Consider the following 24,148-nt stretch of genomic DNA (forward strand, 5'->3'; position numbering starts at 1 on the left):
AGTTGGCATCAATTGAGACAAAGGAGCCAATATCTGTTCCTTAAAAGGAAGCACGGATTGACCGATTTTTCTTACCTCTGAAGAACCAGTATCAAGTCCTGAAGATATTCAATAAAATTGGAATAACACTCAACACAAGGCTGTTGTGATACTCAAATAAGATAATGCGTGGGAACTGTTCTGTAACTTGTCAAATTCTATATAAACGCAGGAGCTACTGGTATTGCCATATAATACTGATTCACAGATCAGAAACTGGGTAGTTTTCCCATTTGATTTCTATGCGTGGTGCATTTAGGAAGCTTGAACACACATTCTGCCTGCTCAGATTAGTATCCGTGCTGATTAAAGGGTAAGATACTCCAGCCTTATTTTTGCTTTTCTAGGGTTAAGACAAAACCTCTGTAAACAGACCCCTAGGTTGTTGAGTCACTAGCCAGAGTCCCAGGGGCACAATGCTGCTCCATTTTCCATTAAATTTCCCTAACTAGTTAAAAACAGAAAGTGCAGGCAGGGCAAAATTCCTGCAGATTTCATTGAAAATGCGGCTTGAATCGTGACTTCAGAATTCTGCTTGATCCCAGGCTCCTCATCCCTATCCATATCACCCACCTGTATTTTCTTGCATGGAAGAGCAGGATACATTTCAGAATTTCCTGGACTTTTTTCTGGCTTCCTGGATCTTTGGGCTTGTGTTACACACACTTTTCTTGTTTTGGGGCACCCACTGGATCACACAGAATGGCTGTCATAGGATGGCCCACTGAATTGAGAACAGAGAATATAAAAAAAGTTGGTTTGCAAAGGTCAGTTTCTTCATTTATTCGCTTATTCTTTCAATGAGTATTTATTTTATTGATCTCTCACCATATAAAGAACACGGGTGAGGATATTAAAAAAAAAAAAAAGGAATTGATTTCTCTGGGCATAGTGGGGCTCTTTGCTGGCCAGGGTGGTTGGAGGAAACACAGCAAGTTTTCCTTATCATTGATATTGAGTAATGCCCACACGAGGCCATCCGGATGAGGCACCTTAATCATAAGTCACAGGGGCCTGGAAGGCAAAATATCTGTCTGGCTCTCCTCCCAGAATTTTCCCCCTGATTAAGATTCCATGGATTCTTGCTGTAGTTCTCAGAAGATATATCTATTGGTTAAACCGTCAAATATGTTTTGGCTTTAAGCAAGAGAACACGCAAGCTTCCATGCTCTTGGTAGTGCTTCCAGCTACAGATGGAGAATGAAGATGAACAAGGTGCTTGCTCTGATGGGAAGGGCTGCTTTTCATGAAAGCAAAGACTGGAATAAGTTGAGAAAGTACTGATCATAGTTACTTGGAAATGAATTAGAATTTTCCTTGCCTTTCACTATTTCCCACCTTAGGTATAAAATAAATTAGGAAAATGTGCTTGTATTTATTTCCCCGTTAACTGATGGTGAAATAGATGCCCATCACGAGACATTGTGGGTTTCAAACGGAAAGAGTGAGGAACTGGATACTTCCCGGTGTTTCAAGAGAAACCTTATTCTGGACGACATGGCTTACGTTCTTCAGAGGCTACTGTCCACTAAGTCTGTTATGATTAGATGAATTCTAGATGTCTTGGTTCTACCTCTTGGCATTGCACTAAAGAGCTGTGACCTTGAACAAGTCACTTACCATCTTGGATTGCTATCTCCTTGGTGAGCACTCAATATTTAACTATTTATGGAGGCAACAATACGCTGGGTGTTCACTTGTAGAAAGATATTAATATGCATTCTGCCAATCTCTCAGAATTGGTATCAGAGTAAATTTGGATTTGAAAGCCCTTTGAAACATTTATACACCTCACGCATCTCAGAACAAAAGGCTATACATCAAAGAAGGAAATCCTTGCCTCATTTAAGACTAGACTTATAATAAGAAAGCCTTTCACTAAATTAATAGCAAAGTGAAGCAAGATCAAATTGGAGATTTTTGTCGTAGCCTGATTTGGTACAAAGAAATGGAAACACAAGGAACCAAACCTGTGTGTTCATGACTCACTTAAAGCAAAATTTCTTTCACTTCCTAGAGTCCTGCCAACATCTAAAATGTCTCCTTAGACATCTTTTCCCTCCTTTCCTTGCATCTCTATGAAGCAGCTAATAGGAGCTATGCAATGTGCTGGGATGCAGATTAGTTTGGGATACTTGGGGTATTCTGACAGTATATCCCACCTCACACTACACTATCAAGGCTTTAAACAGGACAGAGGTTTATTTCTCTGACCTGGTAAGATGGCTGTGTTCTGCAACTTTGAGAAGAATGCAGGATCCTTCCTTTATATCTTCTCTGCCATCCCTACGATGTTGTCCTCATCCAGATGGTTCAAGATGAACCATCACTACACCCACAACCCATACAGCAGAAAGGAGAAAAGTAGAAGTGAAAGATATGCATTTCCCTTTAAGAACAAAACCTAGAGGTTTCAAATACTACTTCTGCTTATATCCTCCGGGAAGTGCAGTCTTCATGTTGGGCTGTCATATGCCCCGTTAAGCATCAGGGATTTTATTACTCTGCGAGAGAAGGGAAGAATGCATATCAGGGGTAAGAAGCAATCTCTGTCTGGGTTGCAAACATGAACAGTTCTTGGTCCTTTCCTAAAAGCTGCTTACTCTAATGGGAGAAAACCAAAGTAAAAATAGGTAATTACATATTTTTTGCAACTCTGTGCCATCATTTACCCCAACACTTTTACAGTCTAATACTTTCATTCTCTTCCTTTCTTTTTTCTCCTTTCCCTCTGCCTATGCTCTTGTCAACTGTTAAAAAACAAAATTCAACCGAGTGAATTTCAAAGATCTTATTGGCTTTATTCAACAATTCATGAATCAGGCAGCATCCAATCTAGCAGATAGAAAAGAGCTCCGAGGACCTGTACAAAATGAAAGGCTTTTTATAGGCAGAAGGAAGCAGGAACAGAAGAGTTATACTGGGCAAAAAAGCAGGTTGGTCATGGCAAGGTTGCTTTCCTTCAGGAGACGGCAAGGGACTTAAAGGCACATTTCTTAACTAGTGCTGATCAGGAGAATCCTGACTGGTTTAAGATTCCATTTCCAGGAGAGCTGAAGCTAATTAAGTCTCAGTCTGGTGATGTGGGGATTAGCATAAACGACCTCTTTTGGGGCTTGTTGTTTTGTTTTTTAACACTCTTTACCTAAACCCCAAAATAACTGCTCCCCCCCCCAAAAAAACCCCACCTCACCTTCTCTTGATCTTTTTGCTCCTCTGCTTACTTCTTTTATTTTCTTTATTCTTTTTTTTTTAAACTGTAAGGCAATTTTATTTATTTATTTTTATTTTAAATTTTTTTTAAATAACTTTTTTTTTTTAACACCTTTATTCTTGACCTGTCTTGGCTGTATTTGATGCTGTTTACTACCTCCTTGAAATACTCTCCTTCCTTGTCTTCTGTGTCCGTGTAACACTCTGGTTTTCTGCTTCTGTCTCCTTTGCTGGCTTTTCCTCCATTGTCCTAAATAAAAGAACTTCCTAGACCAAGCTCCTTCCTAGTCCTTTCTTTCCCCATCTGTCTTGGAATCATATCTACTGTTTGGTCACAGTCATCACTTCAGAGCAAATGAATAACACATCTCTATGCATAAAGCAAAATCACCATCATAAACCAAAATCTCATGGACTTCAGCCTCATGTTTTCTGCTGCTTATGGGATAGTTCCATCAAGATTCTCTTAAAGCAACACAATTTCCACTAGCCAAACTCATCTTGCCCCCACCTGAAAATCCTCTCTTCACCAACCCCTTCTCCTCCTAACACCATTCAGAAACTGGGTCCTGGTTTGACCCCCCGTGTATGTCACTGGAATAATTCACCCTTTACAACTTGGGAGTCGTCTTTTCCCCTCCCTGGACCCTCACTTCTCACGTCGTCCATGTGAACGTAACTTGCTGATCATATAGTGCTCCTGCTACTCAACGTCTTGCCTGTGCTATTGTGATGCCCCTCTTCTCGTCTTTCCTTTACATTTTTTTTCACTGCCTGTCTTCATATAATATGAGTTGCATCAGCTTAATCTACTAAAAAGCCTTCAGTAACAGGCTGTCATCTATCAGTGAGTCAAATCTCTTTGGTCTACTATTCTAAGGTAGGCATTCCACTCCATGGTCTCAAATTCCTATGTTTTCTGCAACATCCCTTTAAGATAAATTAGACTGACTGCTGCTACCTGAATGGGTCCTCTACTCTCCTATCTCTGCCGCTATGTGTATCTACTTGGATTATTACTTCTTCCTGATAATCCTTCCTGTTTTACCCATCATTTCCCCTGATGAGATCTTATCCATCTTTTAAGATCCAGTTAAAATGTAACATCCTTTATGAAGGCTTTCTGAACTATTAGCCACGAATACCTTCAGAGTCAGGGACGGTCTTTATGTCTTTATGTCACTAGTGTCTAGCATAGTTCTTGACTCACTGAGTTGCTCAACAACTGTTGACTTAATGAGCCATCATTAGTTGAGTGTAATCTCTGTCTCCTCTGGATCACCAGAATACCCTGTACTTCTCTTAGGTCTCTTGTCATATTACATCTTTTACTTCATTTATTTGTATCCATAGCTTTGAGCCCTTGGGATAGTAAAGAATTTTGCAAAGAACAGATGATTCATCAGTATAAATTAAATGAACGAACTCTAGGAGGCATTAAAGTAGGGAGGGTGCTGGGTTATTAATCAGAAAATTTGCTCAAATGGTTAAAACTGGCCCTAAGGAGAAAAGGGAACCCTCCTACACTGTTGGTGGGAATGTAAATTGATGTAGCCACTATGGAAAACAGCATGGAGGTTTCTCAAAAAACTGAAAATAGAACTACCGTAAGATACAGCAATTCCACTCCTGGGTATATATCCGAAAGAAACAAAAACACTAATTCAGAAACATACATGCACTCCAATGTTCATAGCAGCATTATTTACAATTGCCAAGATACAGAAGCAACAGATAAATGGATAAAGAAGTGGTGGTATAGGTATATAAAGTGGAATACTACTCAGCAATAAAAAAGAATGAAATTTTGCTATTTGCAGTAACACGGATGGACTTGGAGAGCATTATGCTAAGTGAAATAAGTCGGACAGAGAAAGACATATACTGTATGATGTCACTTAGATGTGGCATCTAAAAAATACAATAAACTAGTGAATATAACAGAAAAGAAGTAGACTCGAAGATGTAGAGAACAAACTAGTGGTTACCAGTGGGGAGAGGGAAGAGGAGAGGGACAATATAGGGGTGGGGGGGGGGAAAGGGTTATTATGGGATTATATGAAATCATGAGTGTGAAACTTTTGAAAATTGTAAAGCACTATAGAATTTAAAGGATCTTTCACTCTATTAAAAAAAAAAAACAACTAAGCAGTGTCTGGAATAAAGTAAGAATCAAATACATGTTAAATGTGTGAATCCAAGAATAAAATTTGGAATATCTCATAAAGTGAATGGACTATAATCCTCCTTAAGTACTGAGCAGCAAGAATAATGCATAAATTTTTTTTTCAAGAAATATACAGAAGAAAATGTTAATCATGGGTTCAGGGTTAGGAAGCAGAGGTATTTTTCCTTTTCAATTTTATACTTTTAAGCATTGTTTGAAATTTTTATCATGTACTGTGTTCATTTTTATTTGAATAAATGTTATTTTATTTTTATTTTTTTCTTCTAATTTTATTGAGATATAATTGACATATAGCACTGTATAAGTTTAATTAAGGTGTACAGCACAATGATCTGACTTCACTTATGATGACCACAATAAGTTTAGTGAACATCCATCATCTTATATAGATACAAAATTAAAGAAATTAGAAAGGAGATATTTTTTCCTCATGATGAGAATTCTTAGGATTTACTCTCTACACAATTTTCGTATATAACATACAGCAGTGTTAATTATATTTATCATGTACATTATATCCCTCATAGTTTTTTTGTTTTTTTTTTTTACAGTAGGTCCTTGTTGGTTATCTGTTTTAAATATAGCAGTGTGTACATGTCAATCCCAAACTCCCAAACTATCCCCCTCCTCCCTCCCCCCGGTAACCATAAGTTCATTGAATAAATACGTTAATTACAAAAATAAAAAATTTTAAAAGGGCTTAAAAAAAACGGGTGCTGAGAATTAATTATTTTGAGATTATATTCTATAACCTTTCCACCCCCCACTAGGCTGTGTGATTCTTGGAGACAAGGTCCTTTAAACTCTGTGCGCCCAGGACATTTTCTGGCACTTAATATTCGCTCAATTAAATGTTGGTTCAACAGAATTGTCTGGGCAATGGTAGGGATGGTGGAGTGGTGGAGGTAGGGATGGTGGAGTGGTGGTGGTGTGATTCTCTAAGGGAGGAGTGGGGGATAGGTCAGGTGGCCAATGGGACTGGAGCACTGCTGGGAGGAGCCATCAGTTCAGACTCTTCCTGACAGAGCAGTGAGCCTCATGTTCTTAAGAGAGAGCCTCTTAATGTGCTTTTCAAAGGGAAAAGGGTAGGAGGCAATACTGCTTGGAGGAAATTCCAGGGATCAAAAGAGAAAAGAAAATTTGTATATAGAAGATGAGGTGACTTTGTTTCAGATTGCCTTCAGCATTTATCAAATCTAATAACGGGCGCTTTCATTCTTTATCCACCCTTTACCCTTCATTCCGCTTTACCTAAATGAGTGCTGGGGTGGTTAAGAGGAGGTTCATTTGTAAGGAAAAGAGTGGTGAATAAAATTCCATGGTGCATTTCTATTAAATCTCTTGGAGAGGTCAGCAAAAGACACTCAAACCTTTTCCTGCTTTTTTCCTATGTAACTCAAAATGTGATTGGGGAAATTGAAGTTCTTTCATTTACCTTCTCCAGCCTCTCACAGGGGTACCTACCTCAATCTGGTGTCAGGAAAGAAGCAGCTATGTATTTATTTAAAAAACATTTAAAAAAAATTTTATATTGGCGCATGGTTGTATAACAATGTTGTGTTAGTTTCAGGTGTACAGCAGAGTGATTCAGTTATACATATACATGTATCTACTAGGAAGCATCTATTTAGAACTGGATCAGTGAGGAGCCTGGATGAAATCTCCTGGTTCAAATCTTACATGGATGGGATTCTGCTAAGCTTCAATGTCTGTTAAAATGTCTGAGCTCATTTGGTCCAACAATAATGGGCAAAGCACCTAGCTAGGTACTATTAGGGAACATGTCATAAAGTTGTACAAGTCTGGCCCCTGCTGTCTGAACCTTTCAGTATAGTTGGGGCAGAGATGGAAGGAAGGAATTAAACCTGAACTAACAGAGTAATGAGTAATTACCCTTGACACTTAGATGATGAATAGAGATGAGCTTGTATAGAGAAAAGATGGAAATTGACTCTGAGCCACACTGCTTGGATTGAATACTGCTTCAACCTCTTACTAGCTTTGTGACTTTGGGCAAGTTACTTAAATTCTTTGAGCCACAGTTTCCTCATCTGTAAACTGGATGCAGTGATAATAATTTAGGATTGTTATGAGGATTAAAATGATATTTGTAAAGCACCTAGAATTTGGAAAATAGTTTGAATTGTGTCTGGTACACGATCATTGTCATTTAGCCATTATTAACTTATAACTATTTTTAGAAATTTTAATTGCAGTAAAAAACTCATAACATACAATTTGTCACTTAACTGTTTTTAAGTGTACAGTTCAATAGTGTTAAGTATATTCACATTATTGTGCAACAGATCTCTAGAAGTTTTTCATGTTGCAAAACTGAAACCCTATATCCATTGTACAACAATTCCCATTTCTCCCTATTCCCAGCCCCTGTCAACTACCATTTTACTTTGTTTCTCTGAGTTTGGCTTCTTTAGATACCTCATGTAAGTGGAAACATTCAGTATTGGCCTTTTTGTCACTGGCTTATTTCATTTTGCATAGTATCGTCAAGGTTCATCCATACGACCTTGCTTGTTCATCCATGTGACCTTGTTCATAGCATGCAACAGGATTTCCTTCCTTTTTTAAGGCTGAATAATATTCTGTTGTATTTGTAAACCACATTTTCTTTATCCATTCATCTATTGCTGGACGTTTGCCTCAACTTCTTACCTATTGTGAATAATACTGCTATGAACATGGGTATGCAAATGTCTCTTTGAGATCCTGCTTTGAATTCTTTTGGATATACACCCAGAAATGGGATTGCTGGTTCGTAAGGCGATTATATTTTTAATATTTTGAGGACCTGCCATACTGTTTCCATTATGGCTGCACCCTTTTACATTCCCACGACAGTGCGTAAGAGTTCCAATTTCTCCACATCCTTGCCAACACTCATTATTTTGTTTGTTTGTATTTCTGATAATACTAATGTGTTTGAGGTGAAATCTCATTGTTATAACTATTTTATTTCTTATCAATTAGCTATGGACCACCCCCCTCCCAACGTGAATTAAAAGGGTCCAATCTTGAGGCAAAATATTTCACAGATAAAGACACTGTAGTCAGTCTCAGAATTTCCCGTAAGGATGTGTACTAGCACCAGAGAAAACATGGGCCCTAAAACTTTATTCTAACCCAGTGAGATCCATTACTGCTACACCACAGTGTGTTTTCTTACTTGTTCACTCACCACCAGGCAAGACTCTCAGCTGAATCTCAGGGCTTATCCTTCTCCTCATCCTCCTCTTCTGTCTCCTTTTATTTTTAGCATAGGCGTTTTGACTCTGGGAATTCATGTCCTAGAGGAATTAAAGCCAACTCTTGGGAGCATATACATAAACTTATGGTGGGGATGACTTGCCCCTCCCCGCCAATCCAATCAGCCACCAAGCCCCTTTAATTTCACCTTTGTAATGTCTTTAGTATCTGCGTCCTTCCTTTCATGCCTCGGGCCACCACTCTGCTCAATCTGGAGTAACTCTTGCTTGTGCTGTGTCATAGCCGACCTACTTTCTTGTGCAGGTTTGGTTAGTCTTCCTAAAGCATGACTCTACCAGAACTTCTGCTGGCAGAATAATGACTCATCTCTTCAGCTTTTGAAGCGTTCCTTGGTCTGGTCCCAAATGTCACTTCAGACTGTTTTTCACAAACTTCTTTCCTTCTACCCCCTTTCCCCTCACACTCTCCCTATGTTCTCCAATCAGGAACTTCTCTTGAATGAGAATAGTTACTCTTACAGTTTTAATTATTCTTCAAGGTCCATTTCAAGTTATAATAATGATAGCTGCCAATCATCGATCATTTATTATAAGCTAGTTACAAGTTTACATGGATGAGTTCATTTAATTTTCATAATGACCCTGTGAAATGATTACTATCATCACCTGCATTTTGAAGGATAAAGTAACTTGGGCAAGCCCAAGTGTTCACAAAGACCTGGATTCACAGTCCAGAACTCAAGTTTTTAGCCACTATTTTATTGCTCAAATGATGGATTTGATGATGCCTTCCCACCTACCCTATGTTACAGTTCAATACAGATGAATAATCATTTATTTGGCAATCGCTATGCAACCATCACAGACTCTGTAGGAGTGGGTAATGCAAAGTTGATTAAGATGGTTCCAGCCTTCAGTGGTTTAGAATCTAGCAATTAACACAGTTTTCCTCTATGTTCCCAAATTGATTATAGCTCACATGACGGACACCTTGAACATTACTATTCATCCACATTATTCTTTTGCCTAGAGTCCCTCCATTTACCTTCTTTCTCTCTATAAACCCAGAAATATGTTTATTAAATTCAGGTGAATCTTACTCTAACTGTCCCATCTTCCCCATGAAACTTTCCAGGGGGATGTTCCTTTATGTTCCCACCCTAAAATAATATTATCAACTCTTTGGAGACCTGGGCCTTTTTCATCTTCAGCACCTAATAATAATAATAGCTAATTTTTATTATGGTTTTCCTTATTCGAGGCATTTGACACGAATACATTAATTTAACCCTTACAGCAATCCAACAAAGTAAAAACTATTTTTATGTCCGTTATGTAAAGAAAAAACTCAGGTACTATGAGTTAAGTAACTTGCCCATGGTTGCTTAATTATTACTGGCAGAGCCAGGATATACTGGATATAGTCCAGGATGCTGGACCCCAGAGTCTGCGATTTTGACCTCTTGTCTAGTGCCTCTTCTGCTTTAGTCATTGCATTTCTCAGTCACTCTGTAAACATTTGTTAAGTAAATAACTTTTTTGTATCTCTGGCACTGGATTAGAGTTCTTAGTATCCTGTTATAAGCTGCCTTCGTAATATAAATATAAAAATAAATAAATAAATAAATAAACTTACTCCATGGTTAAAGCTTTTAAGAAGGAATCAATTTTGAGATTTCTTTTGAATTGCTCAAGATACTTAGTGTAATTGTTAGGTCTCTGACCAGATGCCAGAAAAATGCTTGACTAGGCCCTAAAATACTAGGCTAGCCCTTATCAGTATCTAATCTGCAAGGTCAGGTGGCGCCCTGGGCGCCCTGTTCCTCAAGGGAGAAACTTGTCTTGCTCTCTGGAAATTTCTGGGCGCCCTGTTCCTCAAGGGAGAAACTTGTCTTGCTCTCTGGAAATTTCCCCCTAAGGGAAGCATGACTGGGGGGGTTTGGAATGGAGAATGGAAGAAGCGCCCTGTTCCTCAAGGGAGAAACTTGTCTTGCTCTCTGGAAATTTCCCCCTAAGGGAAGCATGACTGTGGGGGTTTGGAATGGAGAATGGAAGAAGCACTTGCTCTGGGTCAAATTCCTGGCTCCATGCTCCCAGGTGCTTCAGGGCTTCTGTCTGTTGAGGCTGGGAATTAGGAAGGGACAGAGACACATCTGCAGGATGTCACTCACTCCCAGCTCAACCCACTTGCCAGAAACTTATCTCATTCTAGAGAAAGTAGACGCAAAGGCTTTTGAATTTCTTTAATGCTTTCAGGAAACTTTCCACACTTTCTGCCAGACTTACCTTTTAGCACTTAATTTGGCATTTAATGCACAAATCAATTTAATATAATCATATTTTCCAGAAGGAAGGATGGTGATAGTTTTTTTTCCTTCTCTAATTAGATCAAATCTGTGATAATTTGTTTCAATTATAGTGTTTCCTTTTCAAAAGACCATAGACTAATGCGATCAGAGTCTAAGGACCAGGAGTCATCTATCATTAATTTATCAATAAATATTTTTATCACCTCTGATGTGCCAGACACTTTGCTAGGTTTTGGAGAAATTTGAGGGAATAAGACAGGAAAAAACTTATACTTTTTTTAGAATGGTGAAGAAATTTGAAAGTCAAATGATAGCCACTTTTGACATCTGAAGAGAGGAAAAAGGACCTAATTTTATATATATGGCCCCACAGAATAAAACTGGGGCAAATAGGTTGAAATTACAGGAAGACATATTTTCTCTATTGGAAGGAATAATTGTCCAAAGATGAACTATTCTCCTCAATGTAGTGAGTTCCCCATTATCAGGGATGTTATTTAAGGAAAAATTACTCTTATGTTTTAAAAAAAGACATTGGATATCTGATTGAGCTGGGTACAATTTAATATACCTTCAAGCCTTGACATTATATAATTCTATAAAATTTGATAGCAATGGAAAAAGTTAAGCCAAAATATTTTAATACTATAAAACAGAACTACAATCCCATGTTAATAAAAAAGACCTTATAATTATAACTTGACAATTTTATTGGATCTCACCTTAGCAGAGACCTCTCTGGGACCCACTGTGTTAATGACCTAACTATATTCAAGTGATGAGAAATAATAACACATCTTCATGAAGGGAGACCAAATTGCTCCCGTATTTCAATGTGGTAGTCACCAAGAAGCTGTTCTTCCACTGACTCTGGGGGAAACTGAGGCACACAAAAATGGTACCAGTATCTTTGGAAGAACATCTAAAGCAGTGTCTATATTTTTAGGTAGTTGAGTTGTGAAACAAACCTTCTAGAGGAACTTGGTCATTTCTGTCCCCTCAGTACTAAGGTCTAAGTCCAGCTCTCCTCAAAGTGACCAGAGATTCTACTTTGCCCATAGGAAAATCGATTCTTCCAGTTTTCTAGGGTAGGAAATATTCTCATATTGTGGCTGATGCAGATAAAATCTCCCCTTCATCCACTGGCTGGCGACCTGCTGCATTATTGTCTGATTTGAGTTCATTGTTTGCTGGTGTTATTTGCCTGCAAGTTTTTCGTGAGCTTCTTGCTTCCCAAGCTCCTATCATATTTGGTTACACTTCATTGCACAGGCCTTGCCAAGGAACTTTAGTTTCCAGAAAAACAAAATGTGTGTGTGTTCGTGTGTGTGTGTGTGTGTGTGTGTGTGTGTGTGTTCCCTCTGCCTTTAAGGAGAAGACTGTAAAGTTGCCACACTTCCCAGGACAAAACTATGAGCTCAGGGAGATAACGGGGCCGGGGGCACAAACGGTAGAGTTGGTTGAGAGCAGAGGCCCCAGCATCAGAGTGCCCACAGGTTTGCTTCCTGATTCTATAACATTTACTGTGTGACCTTTCATAAGTTCCTTAACCTCTTTGTGCACGGTTACTTAATCTGGAAAAGGCGAATAATAAGATTGCCTGAGGTTTGGTGTTAGGCTAAAGTAACACATGCCTATGGCAATAGTTAAGCACCCGATAAATATTAGCTGTTATTATTACTATTACTGAGAGGTTTCCCTCAGTGGTATTGTCAGCCCTGTGGTTTCTGAGGAGCAGGAATCAGCTGTGACCTTTTAAGTAAAGAAAACTGAAACCAAAAGGCCCCATGGGGTTTGACCCTGTGATGGGAGTTGTGCGTATGTGTAAAGGCCTCCTCTCCAGGTAACGGTGGTGACTTCACTGGGCTCTGAGGCCTACTTAGGTGAACCAGCCCCACAACCTTGGGTTTTCTCGGCCTGCTTTGCGTCTACGGGGAGGGTTAGTCAGTGCTCAGCCAAGGACGCATCGCAGCTTCATACCGCCCCCTAGCGGACTGGGAAGGTCATCTGCAGGAGCCAGGTCCTCACAGCCAAGAGGTCCTGCGCGTTCAAGACATCGCCGCAGAGCGTGAGTATCTTCAGGTGAATCTGAGTCACTGAGTCTCTCAGCCTCTAGGCTCCTCACCAGAAAAATGAGGACAATAACGACTCCCGCACAGGACCGTGGTGAGAATCCAATGAGATAGTGGCACATGTGAAATCTTACAATTTTAGATATTTCTGTTATTATAATAGTTGCACCAGTTATTATCATTCTGATCGACGATTCTCTTCCAGGGACCCGCTAGAGTTAGAAGACTGTTCGCATTAGGGCTCTCCCTCAGCGTCAACGTCGCCAGCAGACCCCACTACTATTCCTAGTCCCGCACCTGACACACAGTGGCATTTCGGGGGCTCAGTAAAGCATTCTTTGGCTCCAGCCTAGAGGACAAACTTGCAGCCTTGGGTCAGGAGGGGAGTGCTGCGATCCGGTGGAACTAGAAGCCCTGCCCCTAGTGGTAATGGGGCAAAGGTCGCCCAGGACCCCACTGATGGTCTCCTCGGAACTCTTCCTTACTTCCTCTCCCTCCTGCCGCCCACCCCCTCGCCCCACTCCCCTTTCCCCTCCTTTGCTTCAGGGCAGTCTCATCGCTTGTGGGCGAGGCTCTTTTCTTCCCAACCCCCTGGGAATGCCTCCTTCAGGGACCTGGGCCTGAGGTTGTAATAAATGCCCAGCAGAGCTGCGGTCCAGCACCCTGGGGCCTCCCCACCTCCGCTAGCCTCCCGCGCTCCCCGCCCCGGCATCGGCGTCATGCTCGAGAAGGCCCTGCTCCTCTCTGCCTGCTTCACCCTGGCGGTGACTTACCCCGCACTGCTTCAGGGTGAGTGCACGTCGGGAGGTCTTCTGGAGAAGAGGGCTAAAGTCCATTCACCGCGCGCGCGCGCGTGTGTGTGTGTGTGTGTGTGTGCGCGCGCGCGCGCGCGCACAGAGGGACAGAGACTGAGGCCGTGTAAAGTGAGGTGGGGCTGGGCGGTTGAGCTCTGAGGCCTTGGGCAAGTTGAGTGGCTTGGCTAAGATTAAGGCTGTGTTTTGATTTGAATCCACCTCATATAGGTAGTCAGGCTGGGTCAAATGGAATTAGGGTTGGTGACGAGAGGGCTCTTGAGGTTTCCCTGCGGTCCCCTTAACCATCAGGTGCTAAAGAGGCTTTACTCTATTTGATTCAGGTTAAAAAGTCCTTGGGTGTACTCTCACTTTACTGGAGAGTAAGATTCAAAGTGCTTTAGCCGCTGGCTGGGTCACATGCAGTGGGAATCAGTGGGTCTGGAGCAGAAACGTGTGAGTCATATTGAGAAAGGAAGGAATCCGTGTCTCCTGAACCAGAAGAAGGCTGCTTTCCCCCCAAGGCTCTTTCTCTTCTAGTCCTTCCTGAACTCGGATCAGTTTCTCAAGAGGAGGGGTATTCATTCACTTGCATTAAAATGGTGACCTTACCCTCCACTTCCTCCCAGCTCTCCCTCTGGTAGCTCTCAATTTATCCGCTGCTGGGTTTGGGTTCTTTACTGCGTGTGAATGAATGATAAAGCAAATGACTAAATTAGAGAGCTAATGATTTTGACCTCATTGGCAGGGTGCCCACAACCTGCTGGACTAGGCAGCCAGGAGGACTGTAGGTCTTTCACTGCAGCCCAAGCAGACTTGTAGGCTCATCAGGTTGTAGGCTCATCAGGCCTTCATGGTTATGATGCTTTTATGGTTCACAAGACCCAAAATGTCTGGATTGTGCATTCTCTGGGACAGACTGGAAACTGAAGAGCTGCAGCCCATTAAATGAAAATGGTAGGAGTCCCCATTTTAGAGTCCATTTCATTCTTGCTTATGCACCTTGGAAATAGCTGTTTTCCTTGCTCCTTTCCCCCACTTATATTTTTAATTTTCAGGAAACTGAAAGAATTACATAGGGGAGTTTTTGAAATTTCATTCCATTGCAGTCTGACTGATTCACATTTAGAGGCACAATATCAAATGCTCCTTCCTAAACCGACCCCTCAAGGAGGGTGGAGTAGGGGACAGTAAGCACATTCCTAGGTGGCAGTTGGTCTTCTGGACATCCTAGCACTTGGTAGAAGAGAAACTTGTGGGGAGACCAGTTTGATTCAATATACCCTTTGCTGTTCCATGTTTTCCCTGGAAAAAGATCTAGCTGGGAATGGAAGGGTGTGGAGATGGTGGAAACACTCTCACAAGAAAGTACTTGAGCTATTTTTTTTCTTTTTGGTTCCTCTAGAATTCATCACTGACTTAGAGTCAACCACTGGCCTAGAGTCGACCACTGGCCTAGAGTCGACCACTGGCTTCGAGTTGACCACTGGCCTAGAGTCGACCACTGGCCTAGAGTCGACTACTGGTTCAGAGTCAACCACTGACCCAGAGTCAACCACTGACCCAGAGTTGACCACTAGCCTAGAATCGACCACTGACCCAGAATTGACCACTGGCTTAGAGTCGACCGCTGACCCAGAGTCGACCACTGGCCTAGAGTCGACCACTGACCCAGAAATGACCACTGGCCTAGAGTCAACCACTGACCCAGAGTCGACCACTGGCCTAGAGTCGACCACTGACCCAGAATTGACCACTGGCTTAGAGTCGACTGCTGACCCAGAGTCGACCACTGGCCTACAGTTGGCCACTGGCATAGAGTCAACCACTGATCCAGAGTCGACCATTGACCCAGAGTCGACCACTGGCCTAGAGTCGACCACTGACCCAGAAATGACCACTGGCCTAGAGTCAACCACTGACCCAGAGTCGACCACTGGCCTAGAGTCGACCACTGACCCAGAATTGACCACTGGCTTAGAGTCGACTGCTGACCCAGAGTCGACCACTGGCCTACAGTTGGCCACTGGCATAGAGTCAACCACTGACCCAGAGTCGACCATTGACCCAGAGTCGACCACTGGCCTAGAGTCGACCACTGACCCAGAATTGACCACTGGCTCAGAGTCAACAACTGACCCAGAGTCAACCACTGACCTAGAGTTGACCACTAGCCTAGAGTTGACCACTGACCCAGAATTGACCACTGGCTTAGAGTCGACCGCTGACCCAGAGTCGACCACTGGCCTAGAGTCGACCACTGACCCAGAAATGACCACTGGCTTAGAGTCGACAGCTGACCCAGAGTCGACCATTGGCCTAGAGTCGACCACTGACCCAGAAATGACCACTGGCCTAGAGTCAACCACTGACCCAGAGTCGACCACTGGCCTAGAGTCGACCACTGACCCAGAACTGACCACTGGCTTAGAGTGGACTGCTGACCCAGAGTCGACCACTGGCCTACAGTTGGCCACTGGCATAGAGTCAACCACTGACCCAGAGTCGACCACTGGCCTAGAGTCGACCATTGACCCAGAGTCAACCACTGACCCAGAGTCGACCACTGACCCAGAGTCGACCACTGGCCTAGAGTCGACCACTGACCTGTCAGACTTGACCACGCACCATGACTTCACTGAAGATGCAGAAACAACAACTGACGTGTATCTGGAGAACACACAGACTTTTGGTAAGTGAGGGATCTGTCCTCAGAGGAGGCCTGGGCAGCAATTGGTAGGCTCCCTCTTTTACATTTCTGAGGGAAAGCCTGCTTTTGTCCAGTGTACTTGATTCCCAGCATATGTCTGTGACAATTCCCGATCTCCATTTTGTTTTCCTAGAATTGCCTACTAATGTGGAATTAAACACCCTGAGCTCTAAGGAAGAAGCCACTGAGGTCACAGGTGAGGATTCTTCTCTTCAGAAATGCAGAAGTTCCTCCCTGCGTCCCCTTCCTTATTTATAGTTCTTTACATAGGAAAGTCCTATAGTAATTTACACATTTGGGGATACTTTTGCTGCTTTGTTCTCTGAGGTGGAGTAAACTTAGCCAAAAGTTCACTGAAACTTGAGAAAAGTTGAAGCATTTCCCAGAACGCCAGGAATTGCAACTAGTTGAACACCAACATAGCTCCAGCCCCAAGGTCTGACCTGATCTGATCTCTGGGACCTGCTTTCCGGGCTTCCCTAAAGAGGACAAGCTCCTTCATGTCTCTGTAGGGTCGATGGATGTGGTGTCAAAAAAGGGGTTAACAATTTCCTTTTCTTTTCCAGTTGATGACAATTCATTTCAAATAGAGAACTTTTGGAGTAAAGGTTACGCTAAGTGTAAATCTTATCTGAATATAGACTGAACAGACAATAGAGCGATTTAAAAGCTTCATGAGTTAAGCAGTGTCCCTCTCTCTGCCCATCCCTCTCTCAAGCCGCCATCATTTTTCAATTTTCTGTCTGCCACTCAGCCAAGAAGTCATAAGATTTCAATGCCTTCTACCCCCGCAAACAAACCCCAGTAGTCTGGGGGAATGCCTGGGATTTTTGCTAAGAAAGACCCTTGGGCCTTACTTACAAAAGCAAATTTCTAAACACTGATTCTTATGTCTATAAATAATAGCTAACATTGATTGAGATCTACTGTATTCCAGCACTGCTTAAAGTGTATAGGGGACTGCAGATAGTAGTTGGAGAAACCTAGAAATTGTATTTAGCTGGAGGCTGAAGGGCCTGTTAAAAAAAAGGTTGGATCTCTCAGGGACTTCTAAGTGTGAGTGGAGACCAGCCCTTTAACTAAATCCTTCTCATGAAGTGCACTTGTGTTTCATTTCCACTGGTAGGATTGCAGGCATGGCAGAGTGCCTTGGCAGTTAGAAGGGGTTTTTGTGTCATAGACTCAGTGGAGTCCTACGTTTACTAGGGGGCGACTTGAGGCTGTGAGCTGAATGACAGGCACACTGTGAATGATCCTTACTGGAAGTGAATAAAAACCATTTCTTTACTTAATTATAGAGGAGCCCAGCGCCTCCACAGGAAGCAACGAGTCCAGCACAGTGTTTTTTGGTAAGTTTCTCCTCTCTTGTCTCTGATGTCTTATCAGGGACTTGACACCATTTTCAATGCTGGTGTTAGTCCACTGGGAAAGGATTCCAATTTAAAACTTTCCAGATGCTGAGATCAGCTATAATTCTAATACGGAGGTGAAAAAGACAGCCTCTTTCCTCTCTGAGGTTTACTGTCCAAGTCTAATTGTCTGGATTTTCAGTCACCAAACAGGCACAGGATAAACAAGTCTTCTCCCTTGAGTTTTCCAAGATTTCCTGTCTCACTAGGATGTGGATTCCAGTCCAGTGCATGGAATCCTTTTAAGGGAGAGCCTGAGGAAAAGGCATCAGGTTTTCTGATTCGTAAAATATATAATTCAATTAAAAGCTGTAAAGCCTAGGAGCTCTGAATCAGGAGGTCCCGGTTTTAATACTTTGCCTCACTCCTGGCTTTTTTGGAAATTTCTGAAGTAATTTCTTCAGGCATTAAAATGGATACCTGGACAGTGGGCAGGTATCTTGCTTAAGGCTCAAAGGGCAGGAGAATAAGGAATTTACACCTTAAAGAAATTAAATCATGCGCCCACTGTCACAGTGGGAAATGAGAAAGATGAGCCTGATCTTTTGAGCAGTAGGTTTTCTTGTTTCTCTTGGCAACTCATGTTTTCATTTTTGTTTTTCTTTTTAGTTTAGAAAATGAAGCAGATTCTCATTACCTGTGACCACCACTCTACTAACCACAACTTTCTAAGAAGATTCTGGGCCTCTGAACAAGCCTTCCATTCCATTATAGGAGCTTGAATAATTGTAAAAGACTAGTGAGACACAGGAGGTACCTACTTGAGGATAAACAGAGTGGCAGGAATTATACACAGACAGAAGAGGGGCATCTCTTAACCATGTCCCATTTAATTTGGGCTCAATAAATGTTCATTTGTACTAAATTTTGAGAGGGGGTTTTTATTTTATGAGGCAACATATTGCTTAGTTGCCTTGTTTTAGAACCAATAACCATTTTATTCCTCTCATAAATACTTTATAATCAGGTGCCAACTCCTTATGACCACAGGAAAGTATGAAATGAGCCTATGGAAAGTATATTAGTTTTCCTATTCCTGGTATAACAAGTTACCACAAACTTAGTAAATTAAAATAATATAAACCTATTATTTTACAGTCTTGTAGCTCAGAAGTCTGAAAGGCATCTCACTGGATTGAAAACGATGTGTTGGCAGGGCTGAGCTCCTTTCTGAAGGCTTTCTGGAAAAATCCATTTTCCTGCCCATTTTCCTTGGCCCTCTTGCATCTTTGAAGCCAGCAAAGGTCGGTTGATTCTGACAGTACATCACAGAGTCACCAACACCGACTCTACTGCCTCCCTCTTCCACATTTGAGGACACATTGAGACCCACCTGGATAACCTAGGATAATCTCTATTTCAAGGTCAATTGATTAATGACCTTAATTCCCCCCTCTTCCATGTAACTGAACATATTCACTGGTTCTGGGAATTAATAAGTGAGCATCTTTGGGAAGCCATGCCACAGACAGCAGAGAACATCTTACTCTAGAACTGGTTTGGTTCAGTGGGGGATGGAAACAATCACCCATGTTTTTCTGTTTACACTGTATTTTTTGCAAAAGGGTGTGGGTGAGTTTATGTAAAACTAGTTGGTTTGACATATTTATACTTCACAGTATGTATATGCCACAGTATAAATGACAAACTAAAATGGCACAAGTTTAGAGTGATGGGCAGACTTGGCAGTGAAGAGATGTAGATTCTACCAGTTGTATCTCTGCCTCTTGTGAACCCCAGCTTCCTCTTATGAGTCAGTTATATCAAATCAATTGAAATTTCCTTTTTGCTCCTTAATATATTTCAACAAATAATACACTGATTTTTGGGATCATTAATGTAAAGAATTATTAATTTATTAGTTTGCCTCAGGGAGAAGTATTCCATGTCATCAGTGATCTGTCACATGGGCTTGTACCAGAGCACATCAGATTTGAGGATTCCTTAGCCTGGCTCCATCAAGCCGCTTGTCTCAGGGCTTTTCATCTAAATACGAAAGTAGTTCCAAGGCCTCCACTGATCTCTTTTAAGGATATAAAACTATTTCTGTTCTGTCAATGACTATTTTTCCAATTTCTCTTCCCATTTTCTTTTTAATTTCAAGTGGATTTCAGCATGGAATTTTATGATGGACTATTGGAATGATTTGTGAAATTTAGCCAAGAAAAAGTGTTAGTGGACTCAAAATAGGCACTCATTAGTATCTATCCAGAATGGAAAAAAGATTTCATTTCAGATTCCAGCTGCACAGTTTAAGCGGTTACCTAGAGAATAGAGGTGAGTCCAGCCAAACCGGGGGATTGGTTGAAGGGGGAATTTGTAGCACGTCTGCTTATTTACTGATCCTGGTGTAAGTGGCAGTTGAAGCTGTGGGTTTAGAGAGGTCACTTAGGAAGAGATAAAGATCTTCCTCAACCTACAATGGGGTTATGCACCCAATACCCACTGTAAGTTGAAAATATCCTAAGTCGAAAATACATTTAATACATCTAACCTACCGAATGCCATAGCTTAGCCTAGCCTACTTAAACGTGCTCAGAACACTTACGTCAGCCACTGTTGGGCAAAATCACCTGATTGGGCAAAGCCAGTTTTATAATAAAGTGTTGAATATCTCATGTAATTTACTGAATACTGTTCCAAAAGTGAAAAACAGAATGGCTGTATGCATACGGAATGGTTGTAGAGTCTATCAGTTGTTTACCCTCATGATCATGTGGCTGACTCAGGGCTGGAGACAGTATCATACTGCAAATGATGAGAAACCCTACCCAGTTTCTGTCCTCGTAATAATACCTACCACTGAAGGCCTGGACTGAGCTGAGAGCTCTATGTGAGTTATTTACACTGTGTACAAGTTCTGTATGCTATTACTAATTGTACAAAATTAATTAATTTGTACCAAAAATTAATTATACAAAATATTAAATAATATTTAACCTAAAATGTTAGGTGAGCTGACGTGGGTTGTGAAAGAATTCACAGAAGTATTAACAAGGGTAGAAAAGAAAGTTTTTATTCACTTTCCAAGGGAGGAGAGGGGACAAACACATAGAGTGGTGTTGGCCCTGAAGGGTGGGGGGTGAGTCTTTTATTGTGCTTTAAAGGGCAAGGTGCAGGAAAGAAGGGGGGTGGTTCACATCTGTTTTGGTCCACGGTTGTATTTGGGCTGGCTGTGCTTCTACAGGATGTGGGTTTTCTGAGAATCTGCAATCTTTTGTTTTCAGTAATTTTCTAGTCCTTGGATGTCTGAAAGAGACTTGATGGTGGCCCTTGACAGGTGTTATCCTACTTTGAACAATGTTAGATGGGTTTACATAAAGTGTGTGCGATTTATATATAAATACAAATATTGGGCAAATTTTTATACTGGTGTAGGCTATTCTGTTTCTCTAGTCCAGAACCGCCCCAATTTTCAAGCATTTTGTTTACTTTAGCCCATTTACATTTAACGTAATTATTGACATGTTTGGGGCTTACGTGCACCATTTTACTTTTTGGTTTCTGTTTATCTTGTTATTTCTCTGTTTTCTATGTTTTCCCTTCCTGTGGGCTACTTGAATATTTTTTTAAAATTCCATTTTGGTTTATCTATAGTATTTTGAGTACATCTCTTTGTACAGCTTTTTTTTTTTTTTTAGTGGTTGTTGTAGGTATTACATTATATACCCATACATTTTAACAGTCTAAGAGGGTCAATATTTTACCACTTTGAGTGAACTGTAGAAATCTTGCCTCCCTGTATGTCTTCCTTTACCCTCCTCTGCTTATAATTGTTTTAAATACTTCTCTACACACATTTAGAGCCATATCAGAGAGTATTAGATAATTTTTGCTTTAACTGTCAAACATATTTAGAAAGTTCAAAAGGAAGATGTATTTTATCAGCCCATATTTCCCCCTTTCCATTGTTTTCTTCTTCTTGATGTTCCAAAGTTCCTTCTTTCATCATTTTCTTTCTGTTTAGAGAACTTCCTTTAGCCATTCTTTTCAGGTAGATCTGCTGGTGACAAACTCTCCTGTTTTCCTTCATCCAATGTCTTTATTTCCCTTTCATTCCTGAGAGATAAATTTACTATACGAAATCAGTATTGACAGTTCTTTTCTTTCAGTACTTAAAAAGTATTGTGCCACTTCTTTCTGGCTTTCATGTTTTCTGCTATTTGTACTGTTTTTCCCCTAAGTTGTTTCTCTTGCTGCTTTCAGGATTTTTTTCTTTGTCTTTATTTTCAAATATTTGACTATGATGTGTCTTGGTGTGGATTTCTTTGGGTTTATCTTGGTTGGAATTTGCTTGCCTTTTTGAATCTTTAGGCTTATGTCTTCCGCCAAATTTGGGAAGTTTTCAGCCATTATTTCTTTGAGTTTCTTCTCAGGTCTGCCCTGTATGTCTTCTTTTTCTGGGATTCAGATGACGTGAATATTAGGCCTTTTGTTATACTCCTGCAGGACCCTAAGAATCTGTTAGGTTTTTTGTTTTGTTTGTTTGTTGTTCTGTCTCTTTTCTCTCTGTTGTTCCGATTGAGTCATTTCTATTGTTCTGTCTTCAAGTTCACAGATAGTTTTCCTCCGCTGTTGAGCCCTTCCATTAAGTTTTAAAATTTTGGTTATTATAATTTTCAGTTCTGAAATTTCCTTTTGGTTCTGCTATACATTTTGATTCTTTGCTGAGACTTTTTATTTCTTTGCTGAGTTTTTTTTCAGTTGTTTTAAGCATGTCTGTAATTGCTCATTGAAGCATTTTTATGACAACTGCTTGAAACTCTTTGTCAGATAATTCTAATATCTCTGGCCTTTTCGTCTGGCATCTACTGATTGTCTTTTTCATTCGGGTTGAGATTTTCCTGATTCTTAGTATGATGAATGACTTTCAATTGAAACAGGATATTTTAGGTATTAGAGGCTCTGGATCTTATTTAAATCTTCTGTCTTAGCTGGATTTCTGTGATACTACTCCAGCAGGTAAAAGGTGGAGGTACTGGGCTTCCCTGGTGGCGCAGTGGTTGAGAATCTGCCTGCCAATGCAGGGAACACGGGTTCGAGCCCTGGTCTGGGAAGATCCCACATGCCGCGGAGCAATTAGGCCCGTGAGCCACAACTACTGAGCCTGTGCGTCTGGAGCCTGTGCTCCGCAACAAGAGAGGCCATGATAGTGAGAGGCCTGTGCACTGCAATGAAGAGTGGCCCCCGCTTGCCGCAACTAGAGAAAGCCCTTGCACAGAAACGAAGACCCAACACAACCAAAAATAAATAAATAAATAAATATTAAAAAAAAAAAAAAAAGGTGGAGGTACTGAATTACTGCCAGGTAGGGGTAGAAGTAAAGATTTCCCCCTCAACTTGTGTTGACTCCCAAGCAGGGGAGGGGTTCCCCATAATTGCCTGGTGAAGGATGGAATTCTGGCTCCCCACAAGGCCTCCACTGATATCACCCTGTCTGGGAGGAGTAGGGGTGTCTTGTTACTGCTTTCTGTGTAGTCTCCACTGACACCACCCCAGTATGGAAAGGAGGGAGTGCTTCGTTACTGTTGGATGAGGGAGGACGTCCAGGCTCCCTATCTGGTCGCCACTAACTCTGTGGGGTGGGGGGAAAATGAGGGTCTTAAACTGCTAAGTGGGGATGAAAGTTCCAGTTCCTCCTCGGTCTTCTCTGACTTTACTCTGGCACAGGTTTGGGCACCTTGTTACAGCCGGGCATGTGTGGAAGTCTAGGCTCCCCACTTGGGGCCATAGCTTTTTCTGTGGTGTTTGACTGTAGAAGAGGGATTATTGTCTAAATGTTTTCTGCCATGCTAGGCTGTCTGTTTCCTAGTACTCTGGCTGGACAGAATAGGTTTTTGTTGGGGACACACATTGCATTATCACATATATGGTTTGAAAAGCTAAACCTGGCTGCAGACTACAGCTTGGAAAAGAATTTGGAGGAAAAGCGAAAATGGTTACAGGTCACCAAGTAGGGAGGATACTGTAGAGCATAGGTGAATGGAGGTGGCGATAGAGATAGAGACAAGTTGAGAAATATTTAGAAAAGGGGACAAAAATTGGTGGTGGATCTTGTATGGAATGACACAGAGCTAAAGCTATAGATTTTGTATTGCATGAGTGGTTGGATGGTGGTCTCTAGAGCTAGGATTATCAGATTAATTTTGTTTTGGAAATACCGTACTGAGTGGTGCCTTTAAAATATTTAAAT

The 24,148-nt window shown here is 41.3% G+C and overlaps 1 long non-coding RNA gene across 6 annotated transcripts in view; it reads right to left on the minus strand.

The window, feature by feature from the left end:
• Nucleotides 1-24,148, minus strand: part of LOC133100796 (uncharacterized) — a 128,841-nt gene that overhangs the window by 89,744 nt on the left and 14,949 nt on the right. For all 6 annotated transcript variants that reach the window (XR_009702536.1, XR_009702534.1, XR_009702538.1 and 3 more), the window contains exon 3: nucleotides 613-763. This is a non-coding gene — a long non-coding RNA (uncharacterized LOC133100796). The remainder of the gene's footprint in view (nucleotides 1-612; nucleotides 764-24,148) is intronic.

The sequence above is a fragment of the Eubalaena glacialis genome, chromosome 11, assembly GCF_028564815.1.
Source record: "Eubalaena glacialis isolate mEubGla1 chromosome 11, mEubGla1.1.hap2.+ XY, whole genome shotgun sequence".
Taxonomy (NCBI): domain Eukaryota; kingdom Metazoa; phylum Chordata; class Mammalia; order Artiodactyla; family Balaenidae; genus Eubalaena; species Eubalaena glacialis.